Source organism: Balaenoptera ricei, unplaced genomic scaffold, assembly GCF_028023285.1.
Source record: "Balaenoptera ricei isolate mBalRic1 unplaced genomic scaffold, mBalRic1.hap2 scaffold_149, whole genome shotgun sequence".
Taxonomy (NCBI): Eukaryota; Metazoa; Chordata; class Mammalia; order Artiodactyla; family Balaenopteridae; genus Balaenoptera; species Balaenoptera ricei.
Window position 1 is genome coordinate 376,445 of NW_026777452.1, and position 22,496 is coordinate 398,940.

At 66.6% G+C, this 22,496-nt stretch overlaps 22 pseudogenes; all 22 read left to right on the top strand.

Annotated features, from left to right (window-relative positions):
• The first annotated feature begins 860 nt into the window (after positions 1–860).
• LOC132358479 (5S ribosomal RNA) lies at positions 861–979 on the top strand (annotated as a pseudogene).
• An 896-nt stretch (positions 980–1,875) lies between these two features.
• On the top strand, positions 1,876–1,994 carry LOC132358304 (5S ribosomal RNA; annotated as a pseudogene).
• Positions 1,995–2,903: 909 nt separating this feature from the next.
• LOC132358702 (5S ribosomal RNA) lies at positions 2,904–3,022 on the top strand (annotated as a pseudogene).
• A 911-nt stretch (positions 3,023–3,933) lies between these two features.
• On the top strand, positions 3,934–4,052 carry LOC132358557 (5S ribosomal RNA; annotated as a pseudogene).
• Positions 4,053–4,948: 896 nt separating this feature from the next.
• On the top strand, positions 4,949–5,067 carry LOC132358305 (5S ribosomal RNA; annotated as a pseudogene).
• Positions 5,068–5,976: 909 nt separating this feature from the next.
• Positions 5,977–6,095, top strand: LOC132358703 (5S ribosomal RNA; annotated as a pseudogene).
• A 910-nt stretch (positions 6,096–7,005) lies between these two features.
• On the top strand, positions 7,006–7,124 carry LOC132358481 (5S ribosomal RNA; annotated as a pseudogene).
• An 896-nt stretch (positions 7,125–8,020) lies between these two features.
• On the top strand, positions 8,021–8,139 carry LOC132358306 (5S ribosomal RNA; annotated as a pseudogene).
• Positions 8,140–9,048: 909 nt separating this feature from the next.
• LOC132358704 (5S ribosomal RNA) lies at positions 9,049–9,167 on the top strand (annotated as a pseudogene).
• A 910-nt stretch (positions 9,168–10,077) lies between these two features.
• LOC132358482 (5S ribosomal RNA) lies at positions 10,078–10,196 on the top strand (annotated as a pseudogene).
• Positions 10,197–11,092: 896 nt separating this feature from the next.
• LOC132358308 (5S ribosomal RNA) lies at positions 11,093–11,211 on the top strand (annotated as a pseudogene).
• Positions 11,212–12,120: 909 nt separating this feature from the next.
• On the top strand, positions 12,121–12,239 carry LOC132358705 (5S ribosomal RNA; annotated as a pseudogene).
• A 910-nt stretch (positions 12,240–13,149) lies between these two features.
• LOC132358483 (5S ribosomal RNA) lies at positions 13,150–13,268 on the top strand (annotated as a pseudogene).
• Positions 13,269–14,164: 896 nt separating this feature from the next.
• Positions 14,165–14,283, top strand: LOC132358309 (5S ribosomal RNA; annotated as a pseudogene).
• Positions 14,284–15,192: 909 nt separating this feature from the next.
• LOC132358706 (5S ribosomal RNA) lies at positions 15,193–15,311 on the top strand (annotated as a pseudogene).
• Positions 15,312–16,221: 910 nt separating this feature from the next.
• Positions 16,222–16,340, top strand: LOC132358536 (5S ribosomal RNA; annotated as a pseudogene).
• Positions 16,341–17,236: 896 nt separating this feature from the next.
• LOC132358310 (5S ribosomal RNA) lies at positions 17,237–17,355 on the top strand (annotated as a pseudogene).
• Positions 17,356–18,264: 909 nt separating this feature from the next.
• LOC132358708 (5S ribosomal RNA) lies at positions 18,265–18,383 on the top strand (annotated as a pseudogene).
• Positions 18,384–19,293: 910 nt separating this feature from the next.
• Positions 19,294–19,412, top strand: LOC132358485 (5S ribosomal RNA; annotated as a pseudogene).
• An 896-nt stretch (positions 19,413–20,308) lies between these two features.
• Positions 20,309–20,427, top strand: LOC132358311 (5S ribosomal RNA; annotated as a pseudogene).
• Positions 20,428–21,336: 909 nt separating this feature from the next.
• LOC132358709 (5S ribosomal RNA) lies at positions 21,337–21,455 on the top strand (annotated as a pseudogene).
• A 911-nt stretch (positions 21,456–22,366) lies between these two features.
• On the top strand, positions 22,367–22,485 carry LOC132358486 (5S ribosomal RNA; annotated as a pseudogene).
• Positions 22,486–22,496: the final 11 nt, after the last annotated feature.

Sequence of the window (22,496 nt, forward strand, 5' to 3'; positions counted from 1 at the left end):
CTCTGCCCCCGCCGGGCACTGCTGCAGGCCTCATCTACTCAGGCCTCTCCCGACACAGCGTGCGCCGGAGGGGGCCATCCCCGCCGGTCTGGCTGGACATGCCCCCAGAAGGCGGCCCTGGAAGGCAACCGCACGCCAGCCGCTGCCGGGGTGGCTGGCCCGGACCCAGACACCGCCGCAGGCCCGGGTGAAGATCGTGAGGCCCGCGAGGCCCTCGACCTGCACCTGGCCGACCACACCAGCGCCCCTCCACGCCGCAGCCACCCGTCTGCCCGTGTGTCTCTCCACAGCTCCCTCCGGAAAAAGCCCACACTCCACTCTTTCACCACGGCCGGGGGCGGGAGTGGGGTCGTGGGCCGGGAATGGTTCTCCGGGCCGGCCGGTCACCGGGTGCAGGGAACTTTGCTCAGCATTTGGCGGAGGGGCAAGGGTGGCCTTGCTGGGTCTAAGGGGTCTTGCCGACTCAATGGTGCCTCCCAGTGGCTTCAGGCCAACTGCCGTCGGGCAGGAGGGCCAGCCTGGCCGCGGCCGGGCTTCACCTAGAACTGTGTGGGCAGACAGGGTGGCGAATGCCCAAAGGACCGTGGGCCACGGGCCCTTAAGCCCCCGGGGCCACGTCCTTGTGGGCGTCAAGCGGGATCTGGGGCAGAGGGCCAAGCTCCTATGGGCCTGGAGGGTCCCGCCTGACCTGAGCTGCGAGGTCTCCCACGAGTCCGCCAATCCCGGGTGCCCGAGGCCTCCTGTCGCCTGCCTTGGTGGGCGGGCTGGGCCGTGCCGGAGAGGGTTGGCTGCCGGGCTGTCGGCAAGCCCCAGCACCAGGGAAGCTAAGCCTCAAGAGGCACCCCGTGGCCCCCGCAGCCTTCTACCGCCATACCACCCTGAACGCGCCCGATATCGTCTGATCCTGGAAGCTAAGCAGGGTCGGGCCTGCTTAGTACTTGGATGGGAGACCACATGGGAATACCAGGTGCTGTAGGCTTTTTTGCCTCCCACTATAAATTCTCCTTTAGGCGCCCATGGCTGATGCCGCCTCCGCCTCTGCAGGCCTCACCTCCTCAGGGCCCTCCCAACACAGCGTGCTCTGGAGGGGGCGCTCCCCGCAGGTCTGGATGGAAATGCGGCCAGAAGGCGGCCCTGGAAGATAGCCATAAACCAGCCGCTCCCGTGGTGGCTGGCCCGCAGCCAGACTGCGCCGCACGCCCAGGTGAAGGCCGTGAGGCACGCGAAGCCCTCCACCTACAACTGGCCGTCCCCACCAGCGCGCATCCACGCCGCAGCCACCTAATTGCCCGTGTGTCTCTATACAGCTCCCTCCGGAAAAAGCCCACCCTCTGCCGTTTCGCTACGGCTGGAGGCAGGAGCGGGGTCGTGGGCCGTGACTGGTTCTCCAGGTCGGCTGACCTCCAGGCATCGGAACTGTGCTTGGCGGGTGGCGTGGCTGAAAGGGTAGTTTGCTGGGGCTAAGAGGCCGTGGCAGCCCAACGGTGGATCCCAGTGGCTTTGGGCCAACTGCCGTCGAGCAGGAAGGCCGGCCCGGCCATGGCTGGGCTGCTCCTAGAACTGCGAGGGTGGACAGGTTGTGTAATGCCCAAGGGACAGCAGGCCACTGGCCCTTAAGCCTCTGAGGCCACGTCCTTGTGAGCGTCGAGCGGGATCTGAGGTGGAGCGTCAAGCGCCTACGGGTCCGGAGGTTCCCGCCCGAACAGGGCTGCAAGGTCGCCCAAGACTCTGCCACCTCCGGGTCCCCGAGGCCTCCTGTCGCCTGCCTGGGCAGGCAGCAGGGCCGTGCAGCAGAGGGCTGGTCGCCGGACTGGTGGTAATTCGCCAGCACCAGCTAAGCTGAGCCTCAAGAGTCACCCCGTGGCCCCCGCTGCCTTCTACGGCCATACCACCCTAAACGCACCCCATCTCGTCTGACCTCGGAAGCTAAGCAGGGTCGGGTCTGTTTACTACCTGGATGGGAGACCACCTGGGAATACTAGGTGCTGTAGTATTTTTTGCCCCCCGATCTGCCTTTTCTTGTCATCGCCGGTGCTCAAGGCTTCCGCTGCTCCCGCCGGGCACTGCTGCAGGCCTCATCTACTCAGGCCTCTCGCAACACAGCGTGCGCCAGAGGGGGCCCACCCAGCCGGTCTGGGTGGACATGCCGCCAGAAGGCGGCCCTGGAAGGCAGCCGCACCCCAGCCTCTCCCGGGGTGGCTGGCCCGGACCCAGACTCCGCTGCAGGCCCGGGTGAAGATCGTGAGGCCCGCGAGGCCCTCGACCTGCCCGTGGCCAACCCAACCAGCGCCCATCTGCGCCGCAGCCACCTGTCTGCCTCTGTGTCTCTCCACAGCTCCCTCCGGAAAAAGCCCACCCTCCGCTGTTTCGCCATGGCCGGGGGCGGGAGCGGGGTCCTGGGCCGGTCCGGTTCTCCGGGCCAGCCGGCCACCATGCGCTGGGAACTGTGCTCAGCGGGTGGCGTGTGGGCAAGGGTGGCCTTGCTGGGTCCAAGGGGCCGTGCCGCATCAATGGTGGCTCCCAGTGGCTTTGGGCTAACTGCCTTCAGGCAGGAGGGCCAGCCCGGCCGCGGCTGGACTGCACCTAGCACTGCGTGGGTGGACAGGGTGGGGAATGCCCAAGGGACCGTGGACCACGGACCCTTAAGCCTTCAGAGCCACGTCTTTGTGAGCGTCGAGCGGGATCTGGGGCGGTTCGCCATGCGCCTATGTGCCTGGATGTTCCCGCCAGAACTGAGCTGCTAGAGCGTCCAAGACTCCACCACACCCGGACCCCGAAGCCTGCTATCGCCTGCCTGGGCGGGCCGCAGGGCCGTGCTGCAGAGGGCTGGTCGCCGGACTGGCGGTAATTTGCCAGCACCAGGTAAGCTGAGCCTCAAGAGGCACCCCGTGGGCCCCGCTGCCTTCTATGGCCATACCACCCTATACGCACCCCATCTCGTCTGATTTCCGAAGCTAAGCAGGGTCGGGTCTGTTTACTACCTGGATGGGAGACCACCTGGGAATACTAGGTGCTGTAGTATTTTTTGCCCCCCGATTGCCCTTTTCTTGTAGTGGCCGGTACTCAAGGCTTCCTCTGCCCCCGCCGGGCACTGCTGCAGGCCTCATCTACTCAGGCCTCTCCCGACACAGCGTGCGCCGGAGGGGGCCATCCCCGCCGGTCTGGCTGGACATGCCCCCAGAAGGCGGCCCTGGAAGGCAACCGCACGCCAGCCGCTGCCGGGGTGGCTGGCCCGGACCCAGACACCGCCGCAGGCCCGGGTGAAGATCGTGAGGCCCGCGAGGCCCTCGACCTGCACCTGGCCGACCACACCAGCGCCCCTCCACGCCGCAGCCACCCGTCTGCCCGTGTGTCTCTCCACAGCTCCCTCCGGAAAAAGCCCACACTCCACTCTTTCACCACGGCCGGGGGCGGGAGTGGGGTCGTGGGCCGGGAATGGTTCTCCGGGCCGGCCGGTCACCGGGTGCAGGGAACTTTGCTCAGCATTTGGCGGAGGGGCAAGGGTGGCCTTGCTGGGTCTAAGGGGTCTTGCCGACTCAATGGTGCCTCCCAGTGGCTTCAGGCCAACTGCCGTCGGGCAGGAGGGCCAGCCTGGCCGCGGCCGGGCTTCACCTAGAACTGTGTGGGCAGACAAGGTGGCGAATGCCCAAAGGACCGTGGGCCACGGGCCCTTAAGCCCCCGGGGCCACGTCCTTGTGGGCGTCAAGCGGGATCTGGGGCAGAGGGCCAAGCTCCTATGGGCCTGGAGGGTCCCGCCTGACCTGAGCTGCGAGGTCTCCCACGAGTCCGCCAATCCCGGGTGCCCGAGGCCTCCTGTTGCCTGCCTTGGTGGGCGGGCTGGGCCGTGCCGGAGAGGGTTGGCTGCCGGGCTGTCGGCAAGCCCCAGCACCAGGGAAGCTAAGCCTCAAGAGGCACCCCGTGGCCCCCGCAGCCTTCTACCGCCATACCACCCTGAACGCGCCCGATATCGTCTGATCCTGGAAGCTAAGCAGGGTCGGGCCTGCTTAGTACTTGGATGGGAGACCACATGGAAATACCAGGTGCTGTAGGCTTTTTTGCCTCCCACTATAAATTCTCCTTTAGGCGCCCACGGCTGATGCCGCCTCCGCCTCTGCAGGCCTCACCTCCTCAGGGCCCTCCCAACACAGCGTGCTCTGGAGGGGGCGCTCCCCGCAGGTCTGGATGGAAATGCGGCCAGAAGGCGGCCCTGGAAGATAGCCATAAACCAGCCGCTCCCGTGGTGGCTGGCCCGCAGCCAGACTGCGCCGCACGCCCAGGTGAAGGCCGTGAGGCACGCGAAGCCCTCGACCTACAACTGGCCGTCCCCACCAGCGCGCATCCACGCCGCAGCCACCTAATTGCCCGTGTGTCTCTATACAGCTCCCTCCGGAAAAAGCCCACCCTCTGCCGTTTCGCTACGGCTGGAGGCAGGAGCGGGGTCGTGGGCCGTGACTGGTTCTCCAGGTCGGCTGACCTCCAGGCATCGGAACTGTGCTTGGCGGGTGGCGTGGCTGAAAGGGTAGTTTGCTGGGGCTAAGAGGCCGTGGCAGCCCAACGGTGGATCCCAGTGGCTTTGGGCCAACTGCCGTCGAGCAGGAAGGCCGGCCCGGCCATGGCTGGGCTGCTCCTAGAACTGCGAGGGTGGACAGGTTGTGTAATGCCCAAGGGACAGCAGGCCACTGGCCCTTAAGCCTCTGAGGCCACGTCCTTGTGAGCGTCGAGCGGGATCTGAGGTGGAGCGTCAAGCGCCTACGGGTCCGGAGGTTCCCGCCCGAACAGGGCTGCAAGGTCGCCCAAGACTCTGCCACCTCCGGGTCCCCGAGGCCTCCTGTCGCCTGCCTGGGCAGGCAGCAGGGCCGTGCAGCAGAGGGCTGGTCGCCGGACTGGTGGTAATTCGCCAGCACCAGCTAAGCTGAGCCTCAAGAGTCACCCCGTGGCCCCCGCTGCCTTCTACGGCCATACCACCCTAAACGCACCCCATCTCGTCTGACCTCGGAAGCTAAGCAGGGTCGGGTCTGTTTACTACCTGGATGGGAGACCACCTGGGAATACTAGGTGCTGTAGTATTTTTTGCCCCCCGATCTGCCTTTTCTTGTCATCGCCGGTGCTCAAGGCTTCCGCTGCTCCCGCCGGGCACTGCTGCAGGCCTCATCTACTCAGGCCTCTCGCAACACAGCGTGCGCCAGAGGGGGCCCACCCAGCCGGTCTGGGTGGACATGCCGCCAGAAGGCGGCCCTGGAAGGCAGCCGCACCCCAGCCTCTCCCGGGGTGGCTGGCCCGGACCCAGACTCCGCTGCAGGCCCGGGTGAAGATCGTGAGGCCCGCGAGGCCCTCGACCTGCCCGTGGCCAACCCAACCAGCGCCCATCTGCGCCGCAGCCACCTGTCTGCCTCTGTGTCTCTCCACAGCTCCCTCCGGAAAAAGCCCACCCTCCGCTGTTTCGCCATGGCCGGGGGCGGGAGCGGGGTCCTGGGCCGGTCCGGTTCTCCGGGCCAGCCGGCCACCATGCGCTGGGAACTGTGCTCAGCGGGTGGCGTGTGGGCAAGGGTGGCCTTGCTGGGTCCAAGGGGCCGTGCCGCATCAATGGTGGCTCCCAGTGGCTTTGGGCTAACTGCCTTCAGGCAGGAGGGCCAGCCCGGCCGCGGCTGGACTGCACCTAGCACTGCGTGGGTGGACAGGGTGGGGAATGCCCAAGGGACCGTGGACCACGGACCCTTAAGCCTTCAGAGCCACGTCTTTGTGAGCGTCGAGCGGGATCTGGGGCGGTTCGCCATGCGCCTATGTGCCTGGATGTTCCCGCCAGAACTGAGCTGCTAGAGCGTCCAAGACTCCACCACACCCGGACCCCGAAGCCTGCTATCGCCTGCCTGGGCGGGCCGCAGGGCCGTGCTGCAGAGGGCTGGTCGCCGGACTGGCGGTAATTTGCCAGCACCAGGTAAGCTGAGCCTCAAGAGGCACCCCGTGGGCCCCGCTGCCTTCTATGGCCATACCACCCTATACGCACCCCATCTCGTCTGATTTCCGAAGCTAAGCAGGGTCGGGTCTGTTTACTACCTGGATGGGAGACCACCTGGGAATACTAGGTGCTGTAGTATTTTTTGCCCCCCGATTGCCCTTTTCTTGTAGTGGCCGGTACTCAAGGCTTCCTCTGCCCCCGCCGGGCACTGCTGCAGGCCTCATCTACTCAGGCCTCTCCCGACACAGCGTGCGCCGGAGGGGGCCATCCCCGCCGGTCTGGCTGGACATGCCCCCAGAAGGCGGCCCTGGAAGGCAACCGCACGCCAGCCGCTGCCGGGGTGGCTGGCCCGGACCCAGACACCGCCGCAGGCCCGGGTGAAGATCGTGAGGCCCGCGAGGCCCTCGACCTGCACCTGGCCGACCACACCAGCGCCCCTCCACGCCGCAGCCACCCGTCTGCCCGTGTGTCTCTCCACAGCTCCCTCCGGAAAAAGCCCACACTCCACTCTTTCACCACGGCCGGGGGCGGGAGTGGGGTCGTGGGCCGGGAATGGTTCTCCGGGCCGGCCGGTCACCGGGTGCAGGGAACTTTGCTCAGCATTTGGCGGAGGGGCAAGGGTGGCCTTGCTGGGTCTAAGGGGTCTTGCCGACTCAATGGTGCCTCCCAGTGGCTTCAGGCCAACTGCCGTCGGGCAGGAGGGCCAGCCTGGCCGCGGCCGGGCTTCACCTAGAACTGTGTGGGCAGACAGGGTGGCGAATGCCCAAAGGACCGTGGGCCACGGGCCCTTAAGCCCCCGGGGCCACGTCCTTGTGGGCGTCAAGCGGGATCTGGGGCAGAGGGCCAAGCTCCTATGGGCCTGGAGGGTCCCGCCTGACCTGAGCTGCGAGGTCTCCCACGAGTCCGCCAATCCCGGGTGCCCGAGGCCTCCTGTCGCCTGCCTTGGTGGGCGGCTGGGCTGTGCCGGAGAGGGTTGGCTGCCGGGCTGTCGGCAAGCCCCAGCACCAGGGAAGCTAAGCCTCAAGAGGCACCCCGTGGCCCCCGCAGCCTTCTACCGCCATACCACCCTGAACGCGCCCGATATCGTCTGATCCTGGAAGCTAAGCAGGGTCGGGCCTGCTTAGTACTTGGATGGGAGACCACATGGGAATACCAGGTGCTGTAGGCTTTTTTGCCTCCCACTATAAATTCTCCTTTAGGCGCCCACGGCTGATGCCGCCTCCGCCTCTGCAGGCCTCACCTCCTCAGGGCCCTCCCAACACAGCGTGCTCTGGAGGGGGCGCTCCCCGCAGGTCTGGATGGAAATGCGGCCAGAAGGCGGCCCTGGAAGATAGCCATAAACCAGCCGCTCCCGTGGTGGCTGGCCCGCAGCCAGACTGCGCCGCACGCCCAGGTGAAGGCCGTGAGGCACGCGAAGCCCTCGACCTACAACTGGCCGTCCCCACCAGCGCGCATCCACGCCGCAGCCACCTAATTGCCCGTGTGTCTCTATACAGCTCCCTCCGGAAAAAGCCCACCCTCTGCCGTTTCGCTACGGCTGGAGGCAGGAGCGGGGTCGTGGGCCGTGACTGGTTCTCCAGGTCGGCTGACCTCCAGGCATCGGAACTGTGCTTGGCGGGTGGCGTGGCTGAAAGGGTAGTTTGCTGGGGCTAAGAGGCCGTGGCAGCCCAACGGTGGATCCCAGTGGCTTTGGGCCAACTGCCGTCGAGCAGGAAGGCCGGCCCGGCCATGGCTGGGCTGCTCCTAGAACTGCGAGGGTGGACAGGTTGTGTAATGCCCAAGGGACAGCAGGCCACTGGCCCTTAAGCCTCTGAGGCCACGTCCTTGTGAGCGTCGAGCGGGATCTGAGGTGGAGCGTCAAGCGCCTACGGGTCCGGAGGTTCCCGCCCGAACAGGGCTGCAAGGTCGCCCAAGACTCTGCCACCTCCGGGTCCCCGAGGCCTCCTGTCGCCTGCCTGGGCAGGCAGCAGGGCCGTGCAGCAGAGGGCTGGTCGCCGGACTGGTGGTAATTCGCCAGCACCAGCTAAGCTGAGCCTCAAGAGTCACCCCGTGGCCCCCGCTGCCTTCTACGGCCATACCACCCTAAACGCACCCCATCTCGTCTGACCTCGGAAGCTAAGCAGGGTCGGGTCTGTTTACTACCTGGATGGGAGACCACCTGGGAATACTAGGTGCTGTAGTATTTTTTGCCCCCCGATCTGCCTTTTCTTGTCATCGCCGGTGCTCAAGGCTTCCGCTGCTCCCGCCGGGCACTGCTGCAGGCCTCATCTACTCAGGCCTCTCGCAACACAGCGTGCGCCAGAGGGGGCCCACCCAGCCGGTCTGGGTGGACATGCCGCCAGAAGGCGGCCCTGGAAGGCAGCCGCACCCCAGCCTCTCCCGGGGTGGCTGGCCCGGACCCAGACTCCGCTGCAGGCCCGGGTGAAGATCGTGAGGCCCGCGAGGCCCTCGACCTGCCCGTGGCCAACCCAACCAGCGCCCATCTGCGCCGCAGCCACCTGTCTGCCTCTGTGTCTCTCCACAGCTCCCTCCGGAAAAAGCCCACCCTCCGCTGTTTCGCCATGGCCGGGGGCGGGAGCGGGGTCCTGGGCCGGTCCGGTTCTCCGGGCCAGCCGGCCACCATGCGCTGGGAACTGTGCTCAGCGGGTGGCGTGTGGGCAAGGGTGGCCTTGCTGGGTCCAAGGGGCCGTGCCGCATCAATGGTGGCTCCCAGTGGCTTTGGGCTAACTGCCTTCAGGCAGGAGGGCCAGCCCGGCCGCGGCTGGACTGCACCTAGCACTGCGTGGGTGGACAGGGTGGGGAATGCCCAAGGGACCGTGGACCACGGACCCTTAAGCCTTCAGAGCCACGTCTTTGTGAGCGTCGAGCGGGATCTGGGGCGGTTCGCCATGCGCCTATGTGCCTGGATGTTCCCGCCAGAACTGAGCTGCTAGAGCGTCCAAGACTCCACCACACCCGGACCCCGAAGCCTGCTATCGCCTGCCTGGGCGGGCCGCAGGGCCGTGCTGCAGAGGGCTGGTCGCCGGACTGGCGGTAATTTGCCAGCACCAGGTAAGCTGAGCCTCAAGAGGCACCCCGTGGGCCCCGCTGCCTTCTATGGCCATACCACCCTATACGCACCCCATCTCGTCTGATTTCCGAAGCTAAGCAGGGTCGGGTCTGTTTACTACCTGGATGGGAGACCACCTGGGAATACTAGGTGCTGTAGTATTTTTTGCCCCCCGATTGCCCTTTTCTTGTAGTGGCCGGTACTCAAGGCTTCCTCTGCCCCCGCCGGGCACTGCTGCAGGCCTCATCTACTCAGGCCTCTCCCGACACAGCGTGCGCCGGAGGGGGCCATCCCCGCCGGTCTGGCTGGACATGCCCCCAGAAGGCGGCCCTGGAAGGCAACCGCACGCCAGCCGCTGCCGGGGTGGCTGGCCCGGACCCAGACACCGCCGCAGGCCCGGGTGAAGATCGTGAGGCCCGCGAGGCCCTCGACCTGCACCTGGCCGACCACACCAGCGCCCCTCCATGCCGCAGCCACCCGTCTGCCCGTGTGTCTCTCCACAGCTCCCTCCGGAAAAAGCCCACACTCCACTCTTTCACCACGGCCGGGGGCGGGAGTGGGGTCGTGGGCCGGGAATGGTTCTCCGGGCCGGCCGGTCACCGGGTGCAGGGAACTTTGCTCAGCATTTGGCGGAGGGGCAAGGGTGGCCTTGCTGGGTCTAAGGGGTCTTGCCGACTCAATGGTGCCTCCCAGTGGCTTCAGGCCAACTGCCGTCGGGCAGGAGGGCCAGCCTGGCCGCGGCCGGGCTTCACCTAGAACTGTGTGGGCAGACAGGGTGGCGAATGCCCAAAGGACCGTGGGCCACGGGCCCTTAAGCCCCCGGGGCCACGTCCTTGTGGGCGTCAAGCGGGATCTGGGGCAGAGGGCCAAGCTCCTATGGGCCTGGAGGGTCCCGCCTGACCTGAGCTGCGAGGTCTCCCACGAGTCCGCCAATCCCGGGTGCCCGAGGCCTCCTGTCGCCTGCCTTCGTGGGCGGCTGGGCCGTGCCGGAGAGGGTTGGCTGCCGGGCTGTCGGCAAGCCCCAGCACCAGGGAAGCTAAGCCTCAAGAGGCACCCCGTGGCCCCCGCAGCCTTCTACCGCCATACCACCCTGAACGCGCCCGATATCGTCTGATCCTGGAAGCTAAGCAGGGTCGGGCCTGCTTAGTACTTGGATGGGAGACCACATGGGAATACCAGGTGCTGTAGGCTTTTTTGCCTCCCACTATAAATTCTCCTTTAGGCGCCCACGGCTGATGCCGCCTCCGCCTCTGCAGGCCTCACCTCCTCAGGGCCCTCCCAACACAGCGTGCTCTGGAGGGGGCGCTCCCCGCAGGTCTGGATGGAAATGCGGCCAGAAGGCGGCCCTGGAAGATAGCCATAAACCAGCCGCTCCCGTGGTGGCTGGCCCGCAGCCAGACTGCGCCGCACGCCCAGGTGAAGGCCGTGAGGCACGCGAAGCCCTCGACCTACAACTGGCCGTCCCCACCAGCGCGCATCCACGCCGCAGCCACCTAATTGCCCGTGTGTCTCTATACAGCTCCCTCCGGAAAAAGCCCACCCTCTGCCGTTTCGCTACGGCTGGAGGCAGGAGCGGGGTCGTGGGCCGTGACTGGTTCTCCAGGTCGGCTGACCTCCAGGCATCGGAACTGTGCTTGGCGGGTGGCGTGGCTGAAAGGGTAGTTTGCTGGGGCTAAGAGGCCGTGGCAGCCCAACGGTGGATCCCAGTGGCTTTGGGCCAACTGCCGTCGAGCAGGAAGGCCGGCCCGGCCATGGCTGGGCTGCTCCTAGAACTGCGAGGGTGGACAGGTTGTGTAATGCCCAAGGGACAGCAGGCCACTGGCCCTTAAGCCTCTGAGGCCACGTCCTTGTGAGCGTCGAGCGGGATCTGAGGTGGAGCGTCAAGCGCCTACGGGTCCGGAGGTTCCCGCCCGAACAGGGCTGCAAGGTCGCCCAAGACTCTGCCACCTCCGGGTCCCCGAGGCCTCCTGTCGCCTGCCTGGGCAGGCAGCAGGGCCGTGCAGCAGAGGGCTGGTCGCCGGACTGGTGGTAATTCGCCAGCACCAGCTAAGCTGAGCCTCAAGAGTCACCCCGTGGCCCCTGCTGCCTTCTACGGCCATACCACCCTAAACGCACCCCATCTCGTCTGACCTCGGAAGCTAAGCAGGGTCGGGTCTGTTTACTACCTGGATGGGAGACCACCTGGGAATACTAGGTGCTGTAGTATTTTTTGCCCCCCGATCTGCCTTTTCTTGTCATCGCCGGTGCTCAAGGCTTCCGCTGCTCCCGCCGGGCACTGCTGCAGGCCTCATCTACTCAGGCCTCTCGCAACACAGCGTGCGCCAGAGGGGGCCCACCCAGCCGGTCTGGGTGGACATGCCGCCAGAAGGCGGCCCTGGAAGGCAGCCGCACCCCAGCCTCTCCCGGGGTGGCTGGCCCGGACCCAGACTCCGCTGCAGGCCCGGGTGAAGATCGTGAGGCCCGCGAGGCCCTCGACCTGCCCGTGGCCAACCCAACCAGCGCCCATCTGCGCCGCAGCCACCTGTCTGCCTCTGTGTCTCTCCACAGCTCCCTCCGGAAAAAGCCCACCCTCCGCTGTTTCGCCATGGCCGGGGGCGGGAGCGGGGTCCTGGGCCGGTCCGGTTCTCCGGGCCAGCCGGCCACCATGCGCTGGGAACTGTGCTCAGCGGGTGGCGTGTGGGCAAGGGTGGCCTTGCTGGGTCCAAGGGGCCGTGCCGCATCAATGGTGGCTCCCAGTGGCTTTGGGCTAACTGCCTTCAGGCAGGAGGGCCAGCCCGGCCGCGGCTGGACTGCACCTAGCACTGCGTGGGTGGACAGGGTGGGGAATGCCCAAGGGACCGTGGACCACGGACCCTTAAGCCTTCAGAGCCACGTCTTTGTGAGCGTCGAGCGGGATCTGGGGCGGTTCGCCATGCGCCTATGTGCCTGGATGTTCCCGCCAGAACTGAGCTGCTAGAGCGTCCAAGACTCCACCACACCCGGACCCCGAAGCCTGCTATCGCCTGCCTGGGCGGGCCGCAGGGCCGTGCTGCAGAGGGCTGGTCGCCGGACTGGCGGTAATTTGCCAGCACCAGGTAAGCTGAGCCTCAAGAGGCACCCCGTGGGCCCCGCTGCCTTCTATGGCCATACCACCCTATACGCACCCCATCTCGTCTGATTTCCGAAGCTAAGCAGGGTCGGGTCTGTTTACTACCTGGATGGGAGACCACCTGGGAATACTAGGTGCTGTAGTATTTTTTGCCCCCCGATTGCCCTTTTCTTGTAGTGGCCGGTACTCAAGGCTTCCTCTGCCCCCGCCGGGCACTGCTGCAGGCCTCATCTACTCAGGCCTCTCCCGACACAGCGTGCGCCGGAGGGGGCCATCCCCGCCGGTCTGGCTGGACATGCCCCCAGAAGGCGGCCCTGGAAGGCAACCGCACGCCAGCCGCTGCCGGGGTGGCTGGCCCGGACCCAGACACCGCCGCAGGCCCGGGTGAAGATCGTGAGGCCCGCGAGGCCCTCGACCTGCACCTGGCCGACCACACCAGCGCCCCTCCACGCCGCAGCCACCCGTCTGCCCGTGTGTCTCTCCACAGCTCCCTCCGGAAAAAGCCCACACTCCACTCTTTCACCACGGCCGGGGGCGGGAGTGGGGTCGTGGGCCGGGAATGGTTCTCCGGGCCGGCCGGTCACCGGGTGCAGGGAACTTTGCTCAGCATTTGGCGGAGGGGCAAGGGTGGCCTTGCTGGGTCTAAGGGGTCTTGCCGACTCAATGGTGCCTCCCAGTGGCTTCAGGCCAACTGCCGTCGGGCAGGAGGGCCAGCCTGGCCGCGGCCGGGCTTCACCTAGAACTGTGTGGGCAGACAGGGTGGCGAATGCCCAAAGGACCGTGGGCCACGGGCCCTTAAGCCCCCGGGGCCACGTCCTTGTGGGCGTCAAGCGGGATCTGGGGCAGAGGGCCAAGCTCCTATGGGCCTGGAGGGTCCCGCCTGACCTGAGCTGCGAGGTCTCCCACGAGTCCGCCAATCCCGGGTGCCCGAGGCCTCCTGTCGCCTGCCTTGGTGGGCGGCTGGGCCGTGCCGGAGAGGGTTGGCTGCCGGGCTGTCGGCAAGCCCCAGCACCAGGGAAGCTAAGCCTCAAGAGGCACCCCGTGGCCCCCGCAGCCTTCTACCGCCATACCACCCTGAACGCGCCCGATATCGTCTGATCCTGGAAGCTAAGCAGGGTCGGGCCTGCTTAGTACTTGGATGGGAGACCACATGGGAATACCAGGTGCTGTAGGCTTTTTTGCCTCCCACTATAAATTCTCCTTTAGGCGCCCACGGCTGATGCCGCCTCCGCCTCTGCAGGCCTCACCTCCTCAGGGCCCTCCCAACACAGCGTGCTCTGGAGGGGGCGCTCCCCGCAGGTCTGGATGGAAATGCGGCCAGAAGGCGGCCCTGGAAGATAGCCATAAACCAGCCGCTCCCGTGGTGGCTGGCCCGCAGCCAGACTGCGCCGCACGCCCAGGTGAAGGCCGTGAGGCACGCGAAGCCCTCGACCTACAACTGGCCGTCCCCACCAGCGCGCATCCACGCCGCAGCCACCTAATTGCCCGTGTGTCTCTATACAGCTCCCTCCGGAAAAAGCCCACCCTCTGCCGTTTCGCTACGGCTGGAGGCAGGAGCGGGGTCGTGGGCCGTGACTGGTTCTCCAGGTCGGCTGACCTCCAGGCATCGGAACTGTGCTTGGCGGGTGGCGTGGCTGAAAGGGTAGTTTGCTGGGGCTAAGAGGCCGTGGCAGCCCAACGGTGGATCCCAGTGGCTTTGGGCCAACTGCCGTCGAGCAGGAAGGCCGGCCCGGCCATGGCTGGGCTGCTCCTAGAACTGCGAGGGTGGACAGGTTGTGTAATGCCCAAGGGACAGCAGGCCACTGGCCCTTAAGCCTCTGAGGCCACGTCCTTGTGAGCGTCGAGCGGGATCTGAGGTGGAGCGTCAAGCGCCTACGGGTCCGGAGGTTCCCGCCCGAACAGGGCTGCAAGGTCGCCCAAGACTCTGCCACCTCCGGGTCCCCGAGGCCTCCTGTCGCCTGCCTGGGCAGGCAGCAGGGCCGTGCAGCAGAGGGCTGGTCGCCGGACTGGTGGTAATTCGCCAGCACCAGCTAAGCTGAGCCTCAAGAGTCACCCCGTGGCCCCCGCTGCCTTCTACGGCCATACCACCCTAAACGCACCCCATCTCGTCTGACCTCGGAAGCTAAGCAGGGTCGGGTCTGTTTACTACCTGGATGGGAGACCACCTGGGAATACTAGGTGCTGTAGTATTTTTTGCCCCCCGATCTGCCTTTTCTTGTCATCGCCGGTGCTCAAGGCTTCCGCTGCTCCCGCCGGGCACTGCTGCAGGCCTCATCTACTCAGGCCTCTCGCAACACAGCGTGCGCCAGAGGGGGCCCACCCAGCCGGTCTGGGTGGACATGCCGCCAGAAGGCGGCCCTGGAAGGCAGCCGCACCCCAGCCTCTCCCGGGGTGGCTGGCCCGGACCCAGACTCCGCTGCAGGCCCGGGTGAAGATCGTGAGGCCCGCGAGGCCCTCGACCTGCCCGTGGCCAACCCAACCAGCGCCCATCTGCGCCGCAGCCACCTGTCTGCCTCTGTGTCTCTCCACAGCTCCCTCCGGAAAAAGCCCACCCTCCGCTGTTTCGCCATGGCCGGGGGCGGGAGCGGGGTCCTGGGCCGGTCCGGTTCTCCGGGCCAGCCGGCCACCATGCGCTGGGAACTGTGCTCAGCGGGTGGCGTGTGGGCAAGGGTGGCCTTGCTGGGTCCAAGGGGCCGTGCCGCATCAATGGTGGCTCCCAGTGGCTTTGGGCTAACTGCCTTCAGGCAGGAGGGCCAGCCCGGCCGCGGCTGGACTGCACCTAGCACTGCGTGGGTGGACAGGGTGGGGAATGCCCAAGGGACCGTGGACCACGGACCCTTAAGCCTTCAGAGCCACGTCTTTGTGAGCGTCGAGCGGGATCTGGGGCGGTTCGCCATGCGCCTATGTGCCTGGATGTTCCCGCCAGAACTGAGCTGCTAGAGCGTCCAAGACTCCACCACACCCGGACCCCGAAGCCTGCTATCGCCTGCCTGGGCGGGCCGCAGGGCCGTGCTGCAGAGGGCTGGTCGCCGGACTGGCGGTAATTTGCCAGCACCAGGTAAGCTGAGCCTCAAGAGGCACCCCGTGGGCCCCGCTGCCTTCTATGGCCATACCACCCTATACGCACCCCATCTCGTCTGATTTCCGAAGCTAAGCAGGGTCGGGTCTGTTTACTACCTGGATGGGAGACCACCTGGGAATACTAGGTGCTGTAGTATTTTTTGCCCCCCGATTGCCCTTTTCTTGTAGTGGCCGGTACTCAAGGCTTCCTCTGCCCCCGCCGGGCACTGCTGCAGGCCTCATCTACTCAGGCCTCTCCCGACACAGCGTGCGCCGGAGGGGGCCATCCCCGCCGGTCTGGCTGGACATGCCCCCAGAAGGCGGCCCTGGAAGGCAACCGCACGCCAGCCGCTGCCGGGGTGGCTGGCCCGGACCCAGACACCGCCGCAGGCCCGGGTGAAGATCGTGAGGCCCGCGAGGCCCTCGACCTGCACCTGGCCGACCACACCAGCGCCCCTCCACGCCGCAGCCACCCGTCTGCCCGTGTGTCTCTCCACAGCTCCCTCCGGAAAAAGCCCACGCTCCACTCTTTCACCACGGCCGGGGGCGGGAGTGGGGTCGTGGGCCGGGAATGGTTCTCCGGGCCGGCCGGTCACCGGGTGCAGGGAACTTTGCTCAGCATTTGGCGGAGGGGCAAGGGTGGCCTTGCTGGGTCTAAGGGGTCTTGCCGACTCAATGGTGCCTCCCAGTGGCTTCAGGCCAACTGCCGTCGGGCAGGAGGGCCAGCCTGGCCGCGGCCGGGCTTCACCTAGAACTGTGTGGGCAGACAGGGTGGCGAATGCCCAAAGGACCGTGGGCCACGGGCCCTTAAGCCCCCGGGGCCACGTCCTTGTGGGCGTCAAGCGGGATCTGGGGCAGAGGGCCAAGCTCCTATGGGCCTGGAGGGTCCCGCCTGACCTGAGCTGCGAGGTCTCCCACGAGTCCGCCAATCCCGGGTGCCCGAGGCCTCCTGTCGCCTGCCTTGGTGGGCGGCTGGGCCGTGCCGGAGAGGGTTGGCTGCCGGGCTGTCGGCAAGCCCCAGCACCAGGGAAGCTAAGCCTCAAGAGGCACCCCGTGGCCCCCGCAGCCTTCTACCGCCATACCACCCTGAACGCGCCCAATATCGTCTGATCCTGGAAGCTAAGCAGGGTCGGGCCTGCTTAGTACTTGGATGGGAGACCACATGGAAATACCAGGTGCTGTAGGCTTTTTTGCCTCCCACTATAAATTCTCCTTTAGGCGCCCACGGCTGATGCCGCCTCCGCCTCTGCAGGCCTCACCTCCTCAGGGCCCTCCCAACACAGCGTGCTCTGGAGGGGGCGCTCCCCGCAGGTCTGGATGGAAATGCGGCCAGAAGGCGGCCCTGGAAGATAGCCATAAACCAGCCGCTCCCGTGGTGGCTGGCCCGCAGCCAGACTGCGCCGCACGCCCAGGTGAAGGCCGTGAGGCAGGCGACGCCCTCCACCTACAACTGGCCGTCCCCACCAGCGCGCATCCACGCCGCAGCCACCTAATTGCCCGTGTGTCTCTATACAGCTCCCTCCGGAAAAAGCCCACCCTCTGCCGTTTCGCTACAGCTGGAGGCAGGAGCGGGGTCGTGGGCCGTGACTGGTTCTCCAGGTCGGCTGACCTCCAGGCATCGGAACTGTGCTTGGCGGGTGGCGTGGCTGAAAGGGTAGTTTGCTGGGGCTAAGAGGCCGTGGCAGCCCAACGGTGGATCCCAGTGGCTTTGGGCCAACTGCCGTCGAGCAGGAAGGCCGGCCCGGCCATGGCTGGGCTGCTCCTAGAACTGCGAGGGTGGACAGGTTGTGTAATGCCCAAGGGACAGCAGGCCACTGGCCCTTAAGCCTCTGAGGCCACGTCCTTGTGAGCGTCGAGCGGGATCTGAGGTGGAGCGTCAAGCGCCTACGGGTCCGGAGGTTCCCGCCCGAACAGGGCTGCAAGGTCGCCCAAGACTCTGCCACCTCCGGGTCCCCGAGGCCTCCTGTCGCCTGCCTGGGCAGGCAGCAGGGCCGTGCAGCAGAGGGCTGGTCGCCGGACTGGTGGTAATTCGCCAGCACCAGCTAAGCTGAGCCTCAAGAGTCACCCCGTGGCCCCCGCTGCCTTCTACGGCCATACCACCCTAAACGCACCCCATCTCGTCTGACCTCGGAAGCTAAGCAGGGTCGGGTCTGTTTACTACCTGGATGGGAGACCACCTGGGAATACTAGGTGCTGTAGTATTTTTTGCCCCCCGATCTGCCTTTTCTTGTCATCGCCGGTGCTCAAGGCTTCCGCTGCTCCCGCCGGGCACTGCTGCAGGCCTCATCTACTCAGGCCTCTCGCAACACAGCGTGCGCCAGAGGGGGCCCACCCAGCCGGTCTGGGTGGACATGCCGCCAGAAGGCGGCCCTGGAAGGCAGCCGCACCCCAGCCTCTCCCGGGGTGGCTGGCCCGGACCCAGACTCCGCTGCAGGCCCGGGTGAAGATCGTGAGGCCCGCGAGGCCCTCGACCTGCCCGTGGCCAACCCAACCAGCGCCCATCTGCGCCGCAGCCACCTGTCTGCCTCTGTGTCTCTCCACAGCTCCCTCCGGAAAAAGCCCACCCTCCGCTGTTTCGCCATGGCCGGGGGCGGGAGCGGGGTCCTGGGCCGGTCCGGTTCTCCGGGCCAGCCGGCCACCATGCGCTGGGAACTGTGCTCAGCGGGTGGCGTGTGGGCAAGGGTGGCCTTGCTGGGTCCAAGGGGCCGTGCCGCATCAATGGTGGCTCCCAGTGGCTTTGGGCTAACTGCCTTCAGGCAGGAGGGCCAGCCCGGCCGCGGCTGGACTGCACCTAGCACTGCGTGGGTGGACAGGGTGGGGAATGCCCAAGGGACCGTGGACCACGGACCCTTAAGCCTTCAGAGCCACGTCTTTGTGAGCGTCGAGCGGGATCTGGGGCGGTTCGCCATGCGCCTATGTGCCTGGATGTTCCCGCCAGAACTGAGCTGCTAGAGCGTCCAAGACTCCACCACACCCGGACCCCGAAGCCTGCTATCGCCTGCCTGGGCGGGCCGCAGGGCCGTGCTGCAGAGGGCTGGTCGCCGGACTGGCGGTAATTTGCCAGCACCAGGTAAGCTGAGCCTCAAGAGGCACCCCGTGGGCCCCGCTGCCTTCTATGGCCATACCACCCTATACGCACCCCATCTCGTCTGATTTCCGAAGCTAAGCAGGGTCGGGTCTGTTTACTACCTGGATGGGAGACCACCTGGGAATACTAGGTGCTGTAGTATTTTTTGCCCCCCGATTGCCCTTTTCTTGTAGTGGCCGGTACTCAAGGCTTCCTCTGCCCCCGCCGGGCACTGCTGCAGGCCTCATCTACTCAGGCCTCTCCCGACACAGCGTGCGCCGGAGGGGGCCATCCCCGCCGGTCTGGCTGGACATGCCCCCAGAAGGCGGCCCTGGAAGGCAACCGCACGCCAGCCGCTGCCGGGGTGGCTGGCCCGGACCCAGACACCGCCGCAGGCCCGGGTGAAGATCGTGAGGCCCGCGAGGCCCTCGACCTGCACCTGGCCGACCACACCAGCGCCCCTCCACGCCGCAGCCACCCGTCTGCCCGTGTGTCTCTCCACAGCTCCCTCCGGAAAAAGCCCACACTCCACTCTTTCACCACGGCCGGGGGCGGGAGTGGGGTCGTGGGCCGGGAATGGTTCTCCGGGCCGGCCGGTCACCGGGTGCAGGGAACTTTGCTCAGCATTTGGCGGAGGGGCAAGGGTGGCCTTGCTGGGTCTAAGGGGTCTTGCCGACTCAATGGTGCCTCCCAGTGGCTTCAGGCCAACTGCCGTCGGGCAGGAGGGCCAGCCTGGCCGCGGCCGGGCTTCACCTAGAACTGTGTGGGCAGACAGGGTGGCGAATGCCCAAAGGACCGTGGGCCACGGGCCCTTAAGCCCCCGGGGCCACGTCCTTGTGGGCGTCAAGCGGGATCTGGGGCAGAGGGCCAAGCTCCTATGGGCCTGGAGGGTCCCGCCTGACCTGAGCTGCGAGGTCTCCCACGAGTCCGCCAATCCCGGGTGCCCGAGGCCTCCTGTCGCCTGCCTTGGTGGGCGGCTGGGCCGTGCCGGAGAGGGTTGGCTGCCGGGCTGTCGGCAAGCCCCAGCACCAGGGAAGCTAAGCCTCAAGAGGCACCCCGTGGCCCCCGCAGCCTTCTACCGCCATACCACCCTGAACGCGCCCGATATCGTCTGATCCTGGAAGCTAAGCAGGGTCGGGCCTGCTTAGTACTTGGATGGGAGACCACATGGGAATACCAGGTGCTGTAGGCTTTTTTGCCTCCCACTATAAATTCTCCTTTAGGCGCCCACGGCTGATGCCGCCTCCGCCTCTGCAGGCCTCACCTCCTCAGGGCCCTCCCAACACAGCGTGCTCTGGAGGGGGCGCTCCCCGCAGGTCTGGATGGAAATGCGGCCAGAAGGCGGCCCTGGAAGATAGCCATAAACCAGCCGCTCCCGTGGTGGCTGGCCCGCAGCCAGACTGCGCCGCACGCCCAGGTGAAGGCCGTGAGGCACGCGAAGCCCTCGACCTACAACTGGCCGTCCCCACCAGCGCGCATCCACGCCGCAGCCACCTAATTGCCCGTGTGTCTCTATACAGCTCCCTCCGGAAAAAGCCCACCCTCTGCCGTTTCGCTACGGCTGGAGGCAGGAGCGGGGTCGTGGGCCGTGACTGGTTCTCCAGGTCGGCTGACCTCCAGGCATCGGAACTGTGCTTGGCGGGTGGCGTGGCTGAAAGGGTAGTTTGCTGGGGCTAAGAGGCCGTGGCAGCCCAACGGTGGATCCCAGTGGCTTTGGGCCAACTGCCGTCGAGCAGGAAGGCCGGCCCGGCCATGGCTGGGCTGCTCCTAGAACTGCGAGGGTGGACAGGTTGTGTAATGCCCAAGGGACAGCAGGCCACTGGCCCTTAAGCCTCTGAGGCCACGTCCTTGTGAGCGTCGAGCGGGATCTGAGGTGGAGCGTCAAGCGCCTACGGGTCCGGAGGTTCCCGCCCGAACAGGGCTGCAAGGTCGCCCAAGACTCTGCCACCTCCGGGTCCCCGAGGCCTCCTGTCGCCTGCCTGGGCAGGCAGCAGGGCCGTGCAGCAGAGGGCTGGTCGCCGGACTGGTGGTAATTCGCCAGCACCAGCTAAGCTGAGCCTCAAGAGTCACCCCGTGGCCCCCGCTGCCTTCTACGGCCATACCACCCTAAACGCACCCCATCTCGTCTGACCTCGGAAGCTAAGCAGGGTCGGGTCTGTTTACTACCTGGATGGGAGACCACCTGGGAATACTAGGTGCTGTAGTATTTTTTGCCCCCCGATCTGCCTTTTCTTGTCATCGCCGGTGCTCAAGGCTTCCGCTGCTCCCGCCGGGCACTGCTGCAGGCCTCATCTACTCAGGCCTCTCGCAACACAGCGTGCGCCAGAGGGGGCCCACCCAGCCGGTCTGGGTGGACATGCCGCCAGAAGGCGGCCCTGGAAGGCAGCCGCACCCCAGCCTCTCCCGGGGTGGCTGGCCCGGACCCAGACTCCGCTGCAGGCCCGGGTGAAGATCGTGAGGCCCGCGAGGCCCTCGACCTGCCCGTGGCCAACCCAACCAGCGCCCATCTGCGCCGCAGCCACCTGTCTGCCTCTGTGTCTCTCCACAGCTCCCTCCGGAAAAAGCCCACCCTCCGCTGTTTCGCCATGGCCGGGGGCGGGAGCGGGGTCCTGGGCCGGTCCGGTTCTCCGGGCCAGCCGGCCACCATGCGCTGGGAACTGTGCTCAGCGGGTGGCGTGTGGGCAAGGGTGGCCTTGCTGGGTCCAAGGGGCCGTGCCGCATCAATGGTGGCTCCCAGTGGCTTTGGGCTAACTGCCTTCAGGCAGGAGGGCCAGCCCGGCCGCGGCTGGACTGCACCTAGCACTGCGTGGGTGGACAGGGTGGGGAATGCCCAAGGGACCGTGGACCACGGACCCTTAAGCCTTCAGAGCCACGTCTTTGTGAGCGTCGAGCGGGATCTGGGGCGGTTCGCCATGCGCCTATGTGCCTGGATGTTCCCGCCAGAACTGAGCTGCTAGAGCGTCCAAGACTCCACCACACCCGGACCCCGAAGCCTGCTATCGCCTGCCTGGGCGGGCCGCAGGGCCGTGCTGCAGAGGGCTGGTCGCCGGACTGGCGGTAATTTGCCAGCACCAGGTAAGCTGAGCCTCAAGAGGCACCCCGTGGGCCCCGCTGCCTTCTATGGCCATACCACCCTATACGCACCCCATCTCGTCTGATTTCCGAAGCTAAGCAGGGTCGGGTCTGTTTACTACCTGGATGGGAGACCACCTGGGAATACTAGGTGCTGTAGTATTTTTTGCCCCCCGATTGCCCTTTTCTTGTAGTGGCCGGTACTCAAGGCTTCCTCTGCCCCCGCCGGGCACTGCTGCAGGCCTCATCTACTCAGGCCTCTCCCGACACAGCGTGCGCCGGAGGGGGCCATCCCCGCCGGTCTGGCTGGACATGCCCCCAGAAGGCGGCCCTGGAAGGCAACCGCACGCCAGCCGCTGCCGGGGTGGCTGGCCCGGACCCAGACACCGCCGCAGGCCCGGGTGAAGATCGTGAGGCCCGCGAGGCCCTCGACCTGCACCTGGCCGACCACACCAGCGCCCCTCCACGCCGCAGCCACCCGTCTGCCCGTGTGTCTCTCCACAGCTCCCTCCGGAAAAAGCCCACACTCCACTCTTTCACCACGGCCGGGGGCGGGAGTGGGGTCGTGGGCCGGGAATGGTTCTCCGGGCCGGCCGGTCACCGGGTGCAGGGAACTTTGCTCAGCATTTGGCGGAGGGGCAAGGGTGGCCTTGCTGGGTCTAAGGGGTCTTGCCGACTCAATGGTGCCTCCCAGTGGCTTCAGGCCAACTGCCGTCGGGCAGGAGGGCCAGCCTGGCCGCGGCCGGGCTTCACCTAGAACTGTGTGGGCAGACAGGGTGGCGAATGCCCAAAGGACCGTGGGCCACGGGCCCTTAAGCCCCCGGGGCCACGTCCTTGTGGGCGTCAAGCGGGATCTGGGGCAGAGGGCCAAGCTCCTATGGGCCTGGAGGGTCCCGCCTGACCTGAGCTGCGAGGTCTCCCACGAGTCCGCCAATCCCGGGTGCCCGAGGCCTCCTGTCGCCTGCCTTGGTGGGCGGGCTGGGCCGTGCCGGAGAGGGTTGGCTGCCGGGCTGTCGGCAAGCCCCAGCACCAGGGAAGCTAAGCCTCAAGAGGCACCCCGTGGCCCCCGCAGCCTTCTACCGCCATACCACCCTGAACGCGCCCGATATCGTCTGATCCTGGAAGCTAAGCAGGGTCGGGCCTGCTTAGTACTTGGATGGGAGACCACATGGGAATACCAGGTGCTGTAGGCTTTTTTGCCTCC